Raw genomic sequence first — 20,008 nt, forward strand, 5'->3', positions numbered from 1 at the left:
CAAGGTCGACACATTCCTGTGAAACTGTCAATTGTTTCAGATTGGCCTAGAAACTATCTTGTTGATCCTGTCATCATGGCACTGAAATTCTTATTTCAAGGTCATAGAACCTAGAAGCTTGTTAGAAATGGAAAGTACATCAAATCCAACCTATCTGACTGTAACCAATGAGGTACTGAGCTTGATTTGGCAAGTAAATTGTGCAATTAGGTGGCAACAACAGCTACATCGTGCAAATACCTAGTACCCTGTATAAAGAAACAAGTTATATTGTATCTGTATATATCTAACATCAGCTATCTGCATATCAAATTTACCAACTGAAAAGTTACAAAGAAAGTGAAAAAATAACAGGCAAAATACCATCAAACACTTTCACTTTGACCACGCCGCAAGGGGTCAGCATCACCAATTCATGCTATGATCCATGTGCATCTGCGTAACACTCACATGCGTCAACAAATATAAATCTGTATAAAATGAGAGCTGCAACAAATATATTAAATTTGTTAGTAGCTGCAACAAGACACTGATATGACAATTCAATCATCAATTTTAATATGCAGTTCTGATTATGTGTTGCTGCCAGGGAGCTGATTGGTTAGGGGTGATTGCAGATGTTGTAAATAAATATGGTGCATGGATGAGGGACATAATTTCACATCCGCTCTTACTAAGGAGCAGGGTGAGACACATGTGCAGTGGTCAAGAGATGATGAGAATACCATGTTCCTCATCCTGGCAGCACATAGTTCCTGTTCCAGGAACTTGGCAACAGTCTCGTCCCCACCTTGTCGAATCCTTCCTTAAATAGCGTATCACATTCCTTGACCCATTAACCTGGGTACATCACCCCTTACCATATAAGACCCCAATTTGACGATCAACTAAACCTAAAGATAGAAACATCGTACATTGGATGTGTTCTTTCATGAACTCAACTTTACAAAGTCTAAACTGAACTCTAATTTCCAAATCCTATCACAACCTTCCATAAAATAAACTTATGTCCAGACATCTTAAACCAAGCAGGTGGGGGAGGGGAGGGGGCTACGTCGATCAAGAAAGGTAAGAGTACAACTGCACCTATTGCACAAGACATGTCCCTGCTGCTGGTTTGGCTAGGGCAGCAGCAATCCCAACACTGCCTTCTGTTGCTGCCGGTTCTGCTAGGCCAAGCAGGCCCATTAAGCGCAGCCCATTGCACCCAGTCCCATAACAGTTGCACAGCACAGGAATGGAAATGGAACACGGTAAAAAGAAATATTGCCAGGATACACCAAAAACAGCAGGTAAAGAAGGTGTCACTAGGAGAGTGAAGTCCCAAACAGTAAGGCTTAACTTCAAAAATATAACAACAGTTAGAATGAGTGTAGCATTAAAATGGATGATAGGTAACTAAAAACAGTACAGAAGGAACATTAATCACCACCAGAGAAAGCTGGACGAAGTGTTTCTGTTGATTCCTTGGGCAAAGAATGAAACTGCAGCTAGCATTGTCTGCCTTTTTTAGCATTTTGTCAAAAGTTTTAACCTACAAATGATTTGTTTCAGCAACCAAGATAGACATAAAATATTCATGTTGGATATTGTAACTGGAAGCGTTCTAGGTATGATCCAGTTTGGGTGCTCTTTTGGCAATGAAAAGTAGGCATATGATAGTGTCCACTGCATAGTTATGTTTCACCCTACAATGGACATCAAAGTGTTTTATGCATTCTACCCTAAGTTAAATCCCAAAATCCCATGCTTAGTAGTTATAACATCCCATCCTTGGCCTTTTTACAACAAAATTCGCTTGAAACTGACCAAGATTATATCAAGCAACACAATATAATGAACCAACGGTTCAATGAAATAGTATTTCTCTACAGGCCATGGAGCATGGTATGATTAGATACCTTGGTCACACTCCTCCCCGCCTTCCCGCTCTGAACTCCTTGTGTGATCCTAATTATACCTAAACATCAAAATGAAATTACATATGAGGACACAATTGCATATCAGTTTGTAGCCATATATATTTGACTACTTCAGGGTATATCGTCATTTCTACAAATGACTAATCAAGGTAACAGAACTACACTTCGTTCCAAGATCTTCTCAACAAAAAGAACCACCAAATGAACTAAAATGATTTGAGAAGAACAAAAGAAATACTATGCTTGGAAAGAAAATGGTACCTTAATTGAGCCCATGTCTGGATCATCACTGTAGGAACCATGTTATCGACCAAGAAATATGGCTTGCAAAAAAATGGTAGAGAAAACACCTTGTCTGGGTCAGAAGTACTACATATTGAAGACGGGTACTGATCATAGCCACCCAATCTAGTAACTTGTCTCTGCGAGCTAATGATAGTAAAGATATGATTCATTAACAACATGTGCACATGACAATGATCCGTGCATCCTAGCTCGGGAGGGACATTGGAGGACTTACCGGACCTAGCGACGCGTCGTGAAGATCCAGCTAATTACATTTCTATGTTATGTTAACCCTTCTTGATAGATAATTCACATTTAGCCTGCAAGAACCAACCAAATGCAACATAAATTAATGGATGAGTAAAAATAATTCAGCTGGAAACAGTGATGATGACTCATGGACTGTAGAAAGAGGTTGGGGCTGTAGAAAGCTCAAACTTTACGTTTTGTCTGATGCCCCACTAACTGAGGAGTGGTAATGAATATGCAAGTGTGAGTAAGTGGCAATACCTGAGTTTCCTTTAACATGTACCGCTCCAATAGCGTCTTCTTCTCCTCATTTGTGAGCACATGATGCTCAGGAACAAGAACATGCTCCTTGATGTTTATAAACATCTCGACCTCCTGTTTATCAGTTCAGTTATCAGAAACGACAATGACATAGAAGATCATTGGTCAATGCACAATTGCATGCGGGCCAAACATTGGAGTAGCTTCTTGTTGTCCAGACTAACCTAGAAAACTTTCAGATGGATCTTTGGCTCTAGTTCTACGAGGAACGACTTTGCTAATGGAGCTAGGTTCTACTGAAGAACTAACACGACTCTGGTTCTGCGGATCTGCTTGATAACAGAATGTTCAAGTTTTGGATCTGCTTTGTTTTTTGCTAGATCTGGATAGAATGCTCAAGTCGATGGTTCACCTCAATCAGACGTGTGAGTTGTGGCCCAAGGCCTGACTATTACCCGCCTCTTCAAGATCCAGCACGTCGCGGATGGCAGCCGTGACCGACGACGGCCTTACCCTGCTGGCGGGAGCCTGAGGGCACGGGACCGGGGCAGCGCCACCTCCCATTGAGAAGCAACCAGCTCTGGCGAAGTCGTCACACAATTCCGGCGAGCAGTGCCCCGTGGCCGTGGCCGTGCTTAACACGAATCAGACGAGACGGTGCGCGGGGATGCCGGGATCGAGAGAGGGAATCACTGCCGTCTTCCCCGCGTCCGGCTCACGACGCGCCCGTGGATTCGAGCGCACGGCCACCACCGTTGCCCAAAGGAAATGACTGAGAGAAAGGGACCCGAGAAGAACAAAATTAAAAAAACACAGCTCCATTAGTCAGACTTCAGACCTTCGTCTTGCTCGGACTCGCACGCAGGCTTCAGATGCCCGGCTGCTGCATCAATGGTAATTTGTTCGGGGGGGGGGGTTGGGGGGACGCAGGGCAGAGCATGTGGGCCATGCGTGGACGAGGCACGCGAGGCCTCCTGGAGCAGCGCGGACGAGCGTGTGGTGAGGGCGCATGGAGGAGCGGGATCTGCAACGCCTCCGCCAGGGGCTTTAGGAAGATGAGGTTGGGGATGGGGTGGCGGGGGCCGGCGGCGTCGCTGGAGCCGGAGAAGAAGGCCAACTCGTGCTGGTGTCTCACCGGGGCAGGGGAGAGGGCATCGCAGGGCGATACGACCGCGGCGTCCATATGAGATCTGGGCGGCGATCTCGGGCGGGATTGACTCGAGTGCGCGGCGATCTCGGGCGGGATTGACTCGAGTGCACGGCGATCTCGGGCGGGATTGTCTGGGGTGCGCCGTCGGGGGAGAGGCAGAACCGCACGGTGTGCACGCCTACACATCGTGCTTATAGAGTAGTAGAGATTGCTACAAGAGTAGTACAAGTTACAAGCAGAAATAGAGAGATGGGATTGAGAGAATATAATTCTCTCTCTCACGTGATGAATTGAAGTCTTAAAAAGTTAGAGCATCTCCAACAATACCTCAAATCGGTGCATCAAATTGAAATATGTGGCTATACGTAAGGAAAACTACTCTAATAGTACCTCATTTCATAAAATTTGGTCAAAAAATTATATGGCACCCTCTCAAGTGTCTCAAATACACTACACCATAGTGGACTGTCCTATAATCTAGATTTAAGGTTTTACTGCTGGAGCAGAATGTTTTGTTGATGCCCTAAATTTTATAAAATATACTAATTTTTAAATTATAGAACATTTTTATAGGTCACGTTGTTGGACTTATGTAATGTTAAATTACAAGCAAAATAGGCTGATACATAAAGTAGATTCTGATTCAACCAAAATAAAAAGATCTAAACAGGAAATCGAATATCAATATTAATCTATACTATATTTAAAGCACCAGTTTCAACCGTCGTTCCGGGTCATTTTTTTACAAATAACCCATCAAATCTATTTAAAATTAATCTGCCAGTCCTGTCTGCGCGGCCAACCTCCACGTCCCAAACCACACCTCTGCATATAGACAACCAAACGACGACCCGGCACGAGCCTCATATAGACGACCAAACGACGACCTAGCACGGGCCCGCTAGGCTCGACGACGCATGCAACACCGGCCTGCTGATCGTGTCGGGCCAGCCCATCGGCCCATTTGGTTAAATCAGCGTAAAATGTAAAAAAAACTGTGCAGGAGGTGGGGTTTGAACGCTGTCGGGCATGGTTAAATCAGCGTAAAATGTTAAAAAGCGGTGCAGAAGGTGGGGTTTGAACCCTGTCGGTGTGGGGAATAGATATCCCCTGGGTCCACTAAAGAAGTAAAAGGCCTCACGAAAGGCCCAAGGGCCCAATAATTTGTAAGGTCATTCTTTCGTGGGCCTGGAAAAAGACAACCAACGAAGAAGAGAAGACATGAGACCGGATTGGAGCAAACCCAGACGGCCCACAACGTCGAGCGAATAAATCGCAACAGAGACCCGACCTTCCTGCGCTGAAGCCCCCATGCAACGGAGCCATGCGAGGATAAGTCGGCGAGGGTTACGTAGGGATAAACTCAGGAGGTTCACTATCTTTTAGCTACTTGTTGTTATCATATCCACATGTACTGCCCCACGGTCGAGTATATAAGGCCTAGGGGGCACCCCTTCAGAACGATCGACCCTATTTTACTCAGCCACCCACGTAAACTCTCTGCGCCCTCAATCCAGAGAGTCCTCTTGTAACCACGCTCATATACTCACCAGGACGTAGGGTGTTACGCACTTCTAAGCGGCCCGAACCTGCAAATCTTGTCCATTGTCCCTCGTGCGATCGGCACGAACCATTTTGCTACAGTTGTCGACACCGTCCTACTCCTAAAAACATCTTGAGGGGCAACCCCGGGTGTGCGGTCGGACCCAAAACACCGACAGCTGGCGCGCCAGGTAGGGGGTGTGTCGACGATCCAAGCTAGCTCAATGGCCGTTACCTTCCACAGCAAGATCACCGTGCGTCCCGGATCTGTATTCTGCTTCGGGACAATCTCATCTGTAGCGGATGAAGAAGGAATTCTACACCGCCTCGCAGATCTACCGGAAAAGAAGTCTCCTCCAACAAACTCCGAAAATGCTGGAAAGACGCTACCTCCGGCTCTTCGGAAAAAGATTATCTCCGGAAAGGCTGGAGCTGAAAGCTCGCTGACCCGGAAGACTCCGCTGTCTACTTCCCCGACGAAGGAATGGACACGGATCGCGAGGAAGGAGACCAGGGAAAGGCAAGTCGTTCTTTCCGTTCCTCCGGCCTCAAAGGAGAACGGAAAGAAAGTCGCCGCGACAGCAGCACCATTCTACCCCGACATCCTCTTCATCGGGAGGTGGAGTCGCCCGCCATCTCTGACGACGAACCGACCGCGCCTGGAGAAGAACCACCTCAACGAGAATCCCGCCGACGGAGGAACCGACGCAGGAACGTTCGACGACATCACGCGGCCGGAGAACGGGATCCGGAGCAGCCTGTCTCGCGAGACGAGGTCTCGGAGATAGGAGAAACCCCGGAAGAACGCGTCTTCAGGGAACGAAGGAACTCCCGACGACGTGATCGCCGACGGACTCAGGAGCAAGCCGAGCAGGATGCGAGGCAACGCCGGGAGAACCCGCTCTTCGGGCGCAACCTGAACCCCGACTTCGCTCGAGCTATGAACACGCCGAGCGAAGTCGGAGGCGTTCTAGCTCGGATAGCTGACGGACTTCCTCGGACTCCCGACGCCGAGGGATACCGACGCCTGTTCACTCAGGCAGCCAACCATCTTCTACCGCTCGCTCACCCACCGAACGATTTGCGACACACCATCAACAGTCGTCGAGACGCGCGAAGCTCTATCAATGCTTCGCGCGAACGGCAGCATGAAAACGAAATTCGCCGTCGAGAGGAGTATGACCGAGATCATGGCTTCCCGACTCAAAGCCAGGCCATCAGGACTGAGTCGGCAACAGCTTCAACTGGCGGTACCACCCGGGGACGGTCGAGGAACCACCACCACCACTCCCCTCCCCGGGACAGACGTCATCCCCGACGACAGGAGGACACATGCGGAGTATCCGCTCTTACTCCGCGCCTTAGGGCCATCCAATGGCCTCCCAACTTCAAGGTATCCAATGTCGACAAATATGAACCTAAGCAGGATCCAGGGGGTTGGTTAGCCGTCTACACCACCGCTGCTCGGGCTGCCGGAGCATCCGAAGACGTCATGACCGCGTATCTACCCATCGTCCTTGGGCAAGATGCGCTGCAGTGGCTACGACATCTACCCCGACACTGCATCGACGACTGGGGAGACTTCAGTCGACGTTTCACCGCCAACTTCCAGTCTCTCTCCGACAAGCCAGCGCAACCATGGGACCTCAAATCCATCAAGCGCCGGGGGGATGAGACTCTCCGGTCGTACCTCAAAAGGTTCCAGACCATGAGAAACCGCATCCCCGAGGTCACGGAGGCGGCCGTGATCGAGGACTTCTACAGAGGATCTAATGACTCGGCTTTCGTCCGAGCCATACTACAAAAGGCGCCGACTACCTCCGAGGTGCTGTTCCGGGAAGCTGACCTCTACATCACCGCCGACGAGCGGGCCCAGGATCTCATTGGAGGAGCAAAGCCTGCACCGACAGCACCACGACGCGACGCGAACCAGCCACCCGACAAACGCTGGGAGAAGAGGCCTCGTGAAGAAGTACACGCCGCCGGACCACCCGCCTCTCGCGCCCGAGGAGGGCCTCGTGGAGGCGAGCGCACGCTGGACGACATCCTCGACGCCCAGTGCCCGTACCACAAGGACATGCGCCACACTCTCCGTAACTGCCGGGACTTCAAACACTCCGTCGGGCACGGCCGACCCTTCCAACCTCTACCGCCTCCTCCGCCGAGGGGAGGACCAGATGAACCACGACAGCCCCATCAGCAGGAGGAGGGGGGAGGAGGAGCTTTCCCGCGCGTTGACAGGGAGGTCAACGTCATCTTTGGCGGACATGGGTCGCAGGAGAACAAAAGACAACAAAAGCTCAACGACCGCCAGATACTGGTGGCGACCACCGGCCCTCCCGCCCCATACCGGTGGTCGGAGCACCCGATCACTTTCACTCGGGAGGATCAATGGCTCAACTTCGACCATCCAGGCAAGTACCCGCTCCTCGTCGATCCGGTGATCCGAGAGAGCCGGGTAAAGAAGGTGTTAGTGGACGGGGGGAGCAGCATCAACGTCACCTTCCCCCGTACGCTCCAAGGCTTGGGAGTTCATCTCAAAGAGCTCCACAAGTCAGACACTCCTTTCTTCGACATCGTGCCGACGGAAGGGGAATACCCGCTGGGCCACATCTACATGCCGGTCACCTTCGGGACTCCGGAGAACTACAGAACCGAGTTCCTGAGGTTCGAGGTGGCGAACTTCGACTGTGGGTACAACGCCATCATCGGGAGGCCGGGGCTGGCCAAATTCATGGCCATTCCGCACTATACATACATGATACTGAAGATGCCAGGACCGCAAGGAATCATAACTATGCGCGTCGACTTCCAAGGCGCCGCAGAGTGTTTCCGAGTGGCCATCCAAGCAACCCTCACCACCAAGCCGTCAACGGTTCCTTCTACGCCGGCGAACTCTAAGCCTGAGGAAGGCCTCGCCGTACCGGCAAACGAAGCTCAGGCCGTGACCTCTATGCGGCCGACTGAAGAAACCAAGCGGATCAACCTGGGGTTTGCTGATGAGCGCAAGACGGCCATCATCAGCTCCAGTTTGAATGACAAATAGGAAAGCGCGCTCGTCCAGTTCCTGCAAGATAACCGAGACGTATTCGCATGGCAACCTGCGGATATGCCGGGAGTCCCAAGAGAACTGGCCGAGCACAAATTGAAGGTCTATCCTCAGGCGAGGCCGATCCGGCAAAAGCTGCGTCGTTTCACGCCCGACAAGAGAGAGGCCATTCGTGCCGAGTTAGCTCGCTTGGTCGCGGCTGGATTTATTAGAGAAGTATTACACCCCGAGTGGTTAGCCAACCCTGTTCTTGTACTCAAAAAGAATAAAGTGGATTGGCGCATGTGCGTCGACTATACTGATCTCAACAAACACTGTCCGAAGGATCCCTTCGGGCTCCCGAGGATAGATCAAGTGGTGGATTCCACCGCTGGATGTTCTGTGCTGTCTTTCTTAGATTGCTATTCCGGGTATCATCAGATTAGTTTGGCAAAAGAAGACGAGGAAAAAACGGCGTTCATCACCCCGTTTGGTGCTTTCTGTTATACCTCCATGCCGTTCGGCCTCAAAAACGCTGGAGCGACTTATCAGAGAGCCATTCAAACATGCTTAGCCGATCACTGGGGCAAGCGTGTGGAGGCTTACGTAGATGACGTGGTGATCAAAACAGAGAATCCGGAAAACTTCATCGAAGATTTACAGCTGGTTTTCAACAGCCTGAGAAGATATAGATGGAAGCTCAATCCTGAAAAATGTGTTTTCGGAGTACCAGCAGGAAAGTTGCTCGGATTTATCGTCAGCCACCGGGGAATTGAGGCTAATCCAGATAAGATTGAGGCTATCATGAAGATGGAAGCTCCTCGGTCACAAAAGAAGGTTCAGCGAGTCACTGGATGTATGGCAGCCCTGAGCAGATTTATATCCAGGCTGGGAGAAAAAGGTTTGCCATTTTACAAACTACTCAAGAAGGTGGATAAGTTTCAGTGGACTTCAGAAGCACAAGAAGCTCTAGACGCACTGAAGAAATTCTTGACAACACCGCCAGTATTGAAACCACCCCGGCGAGCTACGCCAACTCAACCGGCTGAAGATTTGTTGCTGTATATATCTTGCACGACTCACGTGGTAAGCACTGCGTTGGTAGTCGAGCGAGTAGAAGAAGGACATGCCTATCCAGTACAACATCCTGTTTACTTCATCAGTGAGGTTCTAGGTCCCTCGAAGAAAAAGTATCCTCAGGTTCAGAAGCTATTATATGCAGTACTTCTGACTGCCCGCAAGCTGCGTCACTACTTTGACGACCACAAAGTCATAGTAGTTACTGGTTTTCCAATAGGGGACATTCTTCACAACAAGGAAGCCATTGGCCGAATAGCCAAGTGGGCTTGCGAGTTGGGATCCCACGATATCGAGTTCCGACCTCGCACTGCCATCAAAACTCAAGCACTGGTTGATTTCGTATCAGAGTGGACAGAACAGCAAGTTCCAGACAATCCAGAAACGACAGAAGTATGGCGAATGTATTTTGATGGCTCGCTGAAGCTGCAGGGAGCAGGAGCGGGGATTCTCTTCACCGCACCTGGGGGCGAACACCTCAAGTATGCTCTCCAGTTGCTATTCCCGACCTCTAACAACGCAGCCAAGTATGAAGCTTTGATACATGGATTAAACATCGCCATATCACTGGGCGTCAAGAGACTGATGGTATATGGAGATTCTCTGGTAGTCATCAGCCAGATAAACAAGGAATGGGATTGTTCAAGTGATTCAATGGGAAAATACTGCGCCGCCGTTCGAAAACTGGAAGATAAATTCGAGGGTCTGGAGTTTCATCATATAGAAAGAGATCGGAACACGGCGGCCGATGTACTGTCCAAGCTCGGATCCGGTCGGACTCAGGTCCCGCCCGGGGTCTTCGTGCAAGAAATTCTCCAGCCGAGTATCTCGACGGATCAAATAGAAGAGTGCAACATCATAGATCAACCCGAGTCAGACTCTGACGATTGGAGACAGCCGATTATTAAGTATATAAAGAATGAAGAAGAACCAGATGACAAGAACTCGGCAGAACGCATTGCCAGACAATCAGCTCACTATACACTCATTGGGGAGGTATTATACAGGAGGGGCGCGTCAGGCGTCTTCATGAAGTGCGTTCTCCCGTCCACCGGGAAGCAACTTCTGGAAGAAGTCCATGCAGGGCAGTGTGGAGTACATGCAGCATCCAGAACACTAGTCGGGAAGGTTTTCAGGTCAGGATTCTATTGGCCGACGGCGAAGAACGATGCAGCCGAGTTAGTTCAGAGATGCGAAGCTTGCCAATACCTGTCAAAGCAACAGCGCATGCCAGCACAACAGCTACAGACCATACCAGTAACTTGGCCTTTCGCATGCTGGGGATTGGATATGATTGGACCTTTCAAGAAAGCTCAAGGGGGATATACCCATGTATTGGTGGCAATTGACAAATTCACTAAATGGATAGAGTTCCAGCCCATTGCTTCTTTAACCTCTGCTAAAGCCGTGGAATTCATATAAAGCATAATATTCAGATTCGGGATACCAAACAGTATCATCACTGACTTGGGATCCAACTTCACTAGTTCAGAATTCTTTGACTTCTGCGAGCAAAAGAGCATTCAGATCAAGTACGCATCTGTAGCACATCCAAGAGCCAACGGGCAGGTCGAGCGAGCCAACGGAATGATATTGGAAGCACTCATGAAAAGAGTCTTCGATAAGAATGAAAAATTCGCAGGAAAATGGATAAGAGAACTGCCTTATGTTGTTTGGAGCCTGAGAACCCAACCTAGCCGAGCCCTGCATGGAAACACTCCTTTCTTCATGGTCTATGGGTCGGAGGCAGTGCTACCTGCTGATCTCAAGTTTGGGGCGCCAAGGTTGATTTTCGAAAGCATAGCAGAAGCCGAGGCCACCAGGCTGGAGGATATTGATGTACTTGAGGAAGAACGACTGAATGCAGTAATACAATCAGCGCGGTACTAGCAGACTCTAAGGCGCTATCACGACAAGGTTGTGCGGCAACGTTTCTTTTCGATAGGAGACCTCGTCCTCCGCCGAATTCTAACGGGGGAGGGACGGCACAAGCTATCACCCTTATGGGAAGGGCCTTTCATAGTAGCAGAGGTCACTCGGCCCGGATCGTATCGCCTCACCCAGATGGATGGCACAGAAGTTGGGAACTCCTGGAACATAGAGCACCTCAGAAAGTTTTACCCCTAGCTGCATTTCAAAACAGCTGGGGCGACCATGTATTGTGTAAAATGGAAATACGTCATCAATAAAGAGAGATTTCAAAGATACTCGGCTCGTTTACGATTGACTTGCATTCTTACTTAATTCGGGGTGACCACTATGCCCTACAAACGGAGCAATCGACTTAAGTCGGCGACGACTTAAGGCGGTGCAACATGCTCACGCTTACTTAACTCGGGGTGACCACTATGCCCTACAAACGGAGCAATCGACTTAAGCCGGCGACGACTTAAGGTGGTGCAACATGCTCACGCTTACTTAACCCAGGGTGACCACTATGCCCTACTAACGGAGCTATCGGCTAAAAGTCAGCGATGGCTTAAGCCAGTGTAGCATACTCGCGCTTATGCAATTCAGGGGATGACTTCCATATCCCACAAACAAACTTCATAATTATCGTGCAGCATTACCACAAACTTGCGAACTAATAAATTCTGATACGATAAGGAAGTAATCATGACATTCGAACGATAAGCTGACATCCTCTAAATGATTACTTGATCATACTAACCGCGCGCTCATGGCACGCAAAATGTTTCTCTATTTTCCAATATCTTTCTCAGGAACGACCGACGAAGAAGGGTGATTCGAAGAATCGGGGGCGGCATGCACGTCGGCCTTTATATCTTCAGGAACTACCACTCCAGGTCTCCTCATCAAGATTCGTCCCGCCCGAATAGCCTTGTCCATGGCTTTATCGCGCTGGGCTTTGAGAGTAGCAGCAGTCTCTTCGGCAATTTTAGCAGCCAGCTGAGCAGCTTCTAACTTCTGGGCAATGGTTTTCTTGGAAGCTCGGAGTTCCTTGATGGTGGCATCCTTCGCTGATAGCAATCGCCTAAGACTGGTCACTTCATCCACGGATTCTTGCAACCTACAACGCTGATTGTCCAGTTCCTCCATTGTGAAGCGGTGACTCCTCTCTAAGATGGTCAGCGAGTTGTTAGAATCTCGATACAATCTGTCCAGATTGTCGCGAGAAGCAGCAAGGATACGTTTTTCTTCCTACAAGCAAAAATCGACTCCTTCAGAATCCAAGCAAGTAATAAGAGCATAGCAAGATGAGGCACGGTTTTGTAAGTTACCTTTTCAGAGTCAAGCCGAGCATGAAAAGAAGAACTCAGAGCGTTGGCGTCATCCAAAGCAGCGGAGACCTGATTCAGTTCAGTCTGGCTCTGAGAATACTTCTCCTCGAAGTCAACACACCGTTGAGCCATTTCAGTTCGATCTCGGGAATGTTTCTCCTCAAGAGCTGCAATCTGCCGAGTCATTCCTATCAAAAGGTAATCAAACGAAAGGAGGTCAGAAGGTAAAACAATCTACGAATAAAGGCAAGGAAGAAGAATAAGAGCACTAACCAGCATTAGTTGCCTCCAACTCGGATACACGACAATGAAGCGACACCGGATTCCAACGCTCAAGAGATGAAGCCACTTCTGGGATGGAAGCACCCTGCGATCTCAGCTGGCTGGCCATCCCATCCACCAAAGCCTGATGAGAAGATGAGAGCACCTAGAGGGGGGGTGAATAGGTGATCCTGTAAAAACTTAAACTTATAGCCACAAAACTTGATTAGGCGTTAGCACAGTTTATGCCAAGTGGCTAGAGAGGAGTCAAAACACAATAACCACAAGAATCCAATCACAGAGATGACACAGTGGTTATCCCGTGGTTCGGCCAAGTACAAAACTTGCCTACTCCACGTTGTGGCGTCCCAACGGACGAGAGTTGCACTCAACTCCTCTCAAGTGATCCAATGATCAACTTGAATACCACGGTGTTCTTGCTTTTCTTTTCTCAATCCCGTTTGCGAGGAATCTCCACAACTTGGAGCCTCTCGCCCTTACAACAGATGTTCACAGAAAATCACAGAGCAAGGGAGGGATTAGCAACTCACACACGACACAAAGATCACAGCGAATACGCACACACAAGACTCAGACTTGAGCTCAAAAGACTAGCACACTAGAACGGAGCTCAAATCACTAGAATGTCGAACAAGTGCGCGAGATTGATGTGTGAGTGATCAAGAGTGCTCAAGGAATGCTTGGTATCCTCCTCCATGCGCCTAGGGGTCCCTTTTATAGCCCCAAGGCAGCTAGAAGCCGTTGAGAGCACATCTGGAAGGCTATCCTTGCCTTCTGTCGTCGGGCGCACCGGACAGTCCGGTGCACACCGGACACTGTCCGGTGCCCGATTTATTTCCATAAATAGCGAAGCCGACCGTTGCCGACCGTTGCAGATCTGGCGCACCGGACAGTCCGGTGCACACCGGACAGTCCGGTGCTTCCTTCCGACCGTTGGCTCGGCCACGTGTCGCGCGCCGATCACGCGGCCGACCGTTGGCCCGGCCGACCGTTGGCTCACCGGACAGTCCGGTGCACACCGGACAGTCCGATGAATTTTAGCCGAAGTCGCCGGAGAAAAACCCGAGAGCGGCTGGTTTGCTCTGTGGTGGTCTGGCGCACCGGACACTGTCCGGTGCACACCGGACAGTCCGGTGCCCCAGCCCGAAGCAGCCTTTGGCTGTACACAACCACTCTCCACTTCTTTTCTTTTCTTCTTCTTCCTGTTTCTAACACTTAGACAAGATATTAGTACACAAAACCAAGGTACTAAGGCTTAGAAACATACCTTTACTTGTGATTTGCACTTTGTTCAACCATGGACACATTTAAGCACTTGTGTTTGCACTCAATCACCAAAATACTTAGAAATGGTCCAAAGGCACATTTCCCTTTCAATCTCCCCCTTTTTGGTGATTTATGCCAACACAACATAAAGCAACTAGAACAAGTGCAAAATCACTTCAAATAAAATAAATTTGAGTTTTATTCAATTTTGGCATATATGGATCATCCTTTGCCACCACTTGGTTTGTTTTTGCAAATCAAACTCAAATCTCTATCTCTAAGTCAAACACACATGTTGAAGCATAAAGAGAGTCATTCCAAAAGAGATTGATCAAAGATTTCAAAAACTCCCCCTATTTCCCATAATCACCACTTCTCCCCACAAGAAGTCAACTTTTGATAATAGAGACAATAAGAGACAATAAAAGCTTTTGACAAAACAAAAACTCACAAAAACTCTATTCTACTATTTTCAAAATCTCTCAAGTGGTAGCTGATCCATTTATTACTTTGGCCTTTATTTTCTCCCCCTTTGGCATCAAGCACCAAAACGGGATTAATCTTGGCCTTTTAACCCCATTGCCTCACCAAAGTCTTGAATTAAGAGCAAATGGCAATAAGATTTCATGAGATGAACTTGGAATTAGTTACCCTCTCATCGGAGTGCAGTGGAAGTCTTTCATGGTCCAAGTCCACCTTTTCCCTTTCAATCCTCCTCCGAGACTAAATTATCAAACTCAAGCACAAGGTTAGTCTCAAAGGGTCAAGTTGTAACACATCTCCCCCTAAGCATGTGCATCACTTTGCAACGGACTTGTGAGGTCCAGGGAGTGTTTGTACAACTTGAGCACCATAATAAGCAACAAAATGCAAAAAGGAACATGATCAAAAGCATAAGTACATGTATGCTACAATTCAATCCAGGTTCCGCGAATCTATGACATTTAGCTCACTACGCAACCTGCAAAAGGTCTTCTCATCTAGAGGCTTAGTGAAGATATCGGCTAGCTGGTTCTCGGTGCTAACATGAAACACTTCGATATCTCCCTTTTGCTGGTGGTCTCTCAAAAAGTGATGCCGGATGTCTATGTGCTTTGTGCGGCTGTGCTCCACAGGATTCTCCGCCATGCGGATAGCACTCTCATTGTCACATAGGAGTGGGACTTTGCTCAGATTGTAGCCAAAGTCCCGGAGGGTTTGCCTCATCCAAAGTAGTTGCGCGCAGCACTGACCTGCGGCAACGTACTCGGCCTCAGCGGTGGATAGGGCAACGGATGTTTGTTTCTTAGAGTTCCATGACACCAGGGACCTTCCTAAGAATTGGCACGTCCCCGATGTACTCTTCCTATCGACCTTACATCCAGCATAGTCGGAGTCTGAGTATCCAACTAAGTCAAAGGTAGACCCCTTTGGATACCAGAGCCCGAAGCAAGGCGTAGCAACTAAATATCTAAGAATTCGCTTCACCGCCACTAAGTGACACTCCTTAGGATCGGATTGAAATCTAGCACACATGCATACGCTAAGCATAATATCCGGTCTACTAGCACATAAATAAAGCAAAGAACCTATCATTGACCGGTATGCTTTTTGATCAACGGACTTACCTCCTTTGTTGAGGTCGGTGTGTCTGTCGGTCCCCATCGGAGTCTTTGCGGGCTTGGCGTCCTTCATCCCAAACCGCTTTAGCAGATCTTGCGTGTACTTCGTTTGGGAGATGAAGGTGCCGTCCTTGAGTTGCTTCACTTGGAACCCAAGGAAGTAGTTCAACTCGCCCATCATCGACATCTCGAATTTCTGCGTCATTACCCTGCTAAACTCTTCACAAGACTTTTGGTTAGTAGAACCAAATATTATGTCATCGACATAAATTTGGCACACAAACAAATCACCATCACATGTCTTTGTAAAAAGAGTTGGATCGGCTTTCCCAACCTTGAAAGCATTAGTAATTAGAAAGTCTCTAAGGCATTCATACCATGCTCTTGGGGCTTGCTTAAGTCCATAGAGCGCCTTAGAGAGCTTACACACATGGTCGGGGTACCGTTCATCCTCGAAGCCAGGGGGTTGCTCCACGTACACTTCCTCCTTGATTGGCCCGTTGAGGAAAGCGCTCTTCACATCCATTTGGTACAACCTGAAAGAATGGTGAGCGGCATATGCTAGCAAGATACGAATGGACTCTAGCCTAGCCACAGGAGCGAAAGTCTCCTCAAAGTCCAAACCTGCGACTTGGGCATAACCTTTTGCCACAAGTCGAGCCTTGTTCCTCGTCACCACCCCGTGCTCGTCCTGTTTGTTGCGGAACACCCACTTGGTTCTCACAACATTTTGCTTCGGACGAGGCACCAGTGTCCAAACTTCATTGCGCTTGAAGTTGTTGAGCTCCTCCTGCATGGCCAATACCCAATCCGGATCTAGCAAGGCCTCCTCTACCCTGAAAGGCTCAATAGAAGAGACAAAGGAGTAATGCTCACAAAAATTAACTAATCGAGATCGAGTAGTTACTCCCTTGCTAATGTCACCCAGAATTTGATCGACGGGATGATCCCTTTGAATCATCGCTCGAACTTGGGTTGGAGGTGCCGGTTGCGCTTCTTCCTCCATCACTTGATCATCTTGTGCTCCCCCTTGATCAAGCGCCTCCACTTGAGGTACCTGTTCGTCATCTTCGGTTGGGGGATGCACCATAGTTGAGGAAGAAGGTTGATCTCGTTCACCTTGTTCCTGTGGCCGTACTTCTCCAATCGCCATGGTTCGTATAGCAGCCGTCGGAACATCTTCTTCATCTACATCATCACAATCAACAACTTGCTCTCTTGGAGAGCCATTAGTCTCATCAAATACAACGTCGCTAGAGACTTCAACCAAACCCGATGATTTGTTGAAGACTCTATACGCCTTTGTATTTGAGTCATAACCTAATAAAAACCCTTCTACAGCTTTGGGAGCAAACTTAGAATTTCTACCCTTTTTCACTAGAATGTAGCACTTGCTCCCAAATACACGAAAGTAAGATACATTGGGTTTGTTACCGGTTAGAAGCTCATACGAAGTCTTCTTGAGGAGGCGATGAAGGTAGACCCTGTTGATGGCGTGGCAAGCCGTGTTCACGGCTTCCGTCCAAAAGCACTCGGGGGTCTTGAACTCTCCTAGCATCGTCCTCGCCATGTCGATGAGCGTCCTGTTCGTCCTCTCTACCACACCATTTTGCTGTGGTGTGTAGGGAGCGGAGAACTCGTGCTTGATCCCTTCTTCTTCAAGGAACTCCTCCACTTGAAGGTTCTTGAACTCGGACCCGTTGTCGCTCCTTATCTTTTTCACTTTGAGCTCAAACTCATTTTGAGCCCTCCTGAGGAAGCGCTTGAGGGTCCCTTGGGTTTCAGACTTATCCTGCAAAAAGAACACCCAAGTGAAGCGGGAAAAGTCATCAACAATAACTAGACCATACTTACTTCCCCCTATGCTTAGATAGGCGACGGGTCCGAAGAGATCCATATGCAGCAGCTCCAGGGGTCTTGAAGTGGTCATCACATTCTTGCTGTGATGCGCTCCTCCCACCTGTTTCCCTTCTTGACAAGCTGCACAAGGTCTATCTTTTTCGAAATGAACATTGGTTAGACCTATCACATGTTCTCCCTTTAGAAGCTTGTGGAGGTTCTTCATCCCCACATGTGCTAAGCGGCGATGCCACAGCCAGCCCATGCAAGTCTTAGCCATTAAGCATGCATCTAGACCGGCCTCTTCTTTTGCAAAATCAACTAAATAAAGTTTGTCGTCTAATACACCCTTAAAAGCTAGTGAACCATCACTTCTTCTAAAGACAGACACATCTACATTTGTAAACAGACAGTTATATCCCATATTGCACAATTGACTAACAGATAGTAAATTATATCCTAGTGACTCTACTAAAAACACATTAGAGATAGAGTGCTCATTAGAAATTGCAATTTTACCTAACCCTTTTACCTTGCCTTGATTCCCATCACCGAATATGATTGAATCTTGGGAATCCTTATTCTTGACGTAGGAGGTGAACATTTTCTTCTCCCCCGTCATATGGTTTGTGCATCCGCTATCAATAATCCAGCTTGAACCCCCGGATGCATAAACCTGCAAGGCAAATTTAGGCTTGGGTCTTAGGTACCCAACTCATGTTGGGTCCTACAAGGTTAGTGCAAATATCCTTAGGGACCCAAATGCAAGTTTTGTCTCCCTTGCATTTTGCCCCTAGCTTCCTAGCAACAATTTTCTTATCCTTTCTACAAATTTCAAAGCAAGCATTCAAAGCACAATAAATTGTAGAAGGTTCATTCACTACTTTCCTAACAACATTTCTCCTAGGCATTTGATGAACAACATTTCTTCTAAGCCCATTTCTACCATGCATAACATGAGAACTAGAAGCAGTCATAGCATAAGAGTCATAAGCATGTGAATCAAAAACATCATGACCTCTAAAAGCATTTCTAGAATATCTCCTATCATAGTACATGAAAGCATGATTCTTCTTAACACTATTAGCCATAGGAGCCTTCCCTTTCTCCTTGGTGGAGATGGGAGTCTTATGGCTTGTTAAGTTCTTGGCTTCCCTCTTGAAGCCAAGCCCATCCTTAATTGAGGGATGTCTTCCTATTGTGTAAGCATCCCTTGCAAATTTTAACTTATCAAATTCACTTTTGCTAGTCTTAAGTTGGTCATTAAGACTAGCCACTTCATTTTTTAACTTTGCAATAGAAGCTATGTGTTCACTACAAGCATCAATATCAAAGTCTTTACATCTATTGCAAATAACAACATTTTCTACACAAGTTGTTGATTTACTAGCTATTTCTATTTTAGCATTCAACTCATCGTTAATGCTCTTTAATTTTGAAATTGTCTCATGGCATGAAGATAATTCACAAGTAAGCATCTCATTTCTTTTAACTTCTAGAGCATGAGATTTTTGAGCTTCTAAAAATTTATCATGCTCTTCATACAATAAATCCTCTTGTTTCTCTAAGAGTTTATCCTTCTCATTCAATGCATCAATTAATTCATTAATTTTGCCAATTGTAATTCTATCTAGACCTTTAAATAAACTAGAATAGTCTATTTCATCATCGTCACTAGAATCATTATCACTAGAAGAAGCATAAGTAGAGTTTCGAGTACTTACTTTCTTCTCCTTAGCCATGAGACACGTGTGACGCTCGTTTGGGAAGAGGGCCGATTTGTTGAAGGCGGTGGCGGCGAGTCCCTCATTGTCGGAGTCGGAGGAGGAGCAATCCGAATCCCACTCCTTGCCTAGATGCGCCTCGCCCTTGGCTTTCTTGTAGTGCTTCTTCTTCTCCCTTTTGTTCCCCTTTTCCTGGTCACTTTCATTATCAGGACAGTTAGCAATAAAATGACCAAGCTTACCGCATTTGAAGCATGATCGCTTCCCCTTGGTCTTAGTCTTGCTCGGCTGTCCCTTGCGACCCTTTAGCACCGTCTTGAATCTCTTGATGATGAGGGCCATTTCTTCATCATTAAGACCGGCTGCCTCAATTTGCGCCACCTTGCTGGGTAGCGCCTCCTTGTTCCTTGTGGCTTTGAGAGCAAAAGGTTGTGGCTCGTTGATCGGTCCATTCAAGGCGTCGTCCACATACCTTGCTTCCTTGATCATCATTCGCCCGCTGACGAATTTTCCTAGGACTTCTTCGGGCGACATTTTGGT

Source organism: Zea mays, chromosome 3 (assembly GCF_902167145.1).
Source record: "Zea mays cultivar B73 chromosome 3, Zm-B73-REFERENCE-NAM-5.0, whole genome shotgun sequence".
Classification (NCBI taxonomy): domain Eukaryota; kingdom Viridiplantae; phylum Streptophyta; class Magnoliopsida; order Poales; family Poaceae; genus Zea; species Zea mays.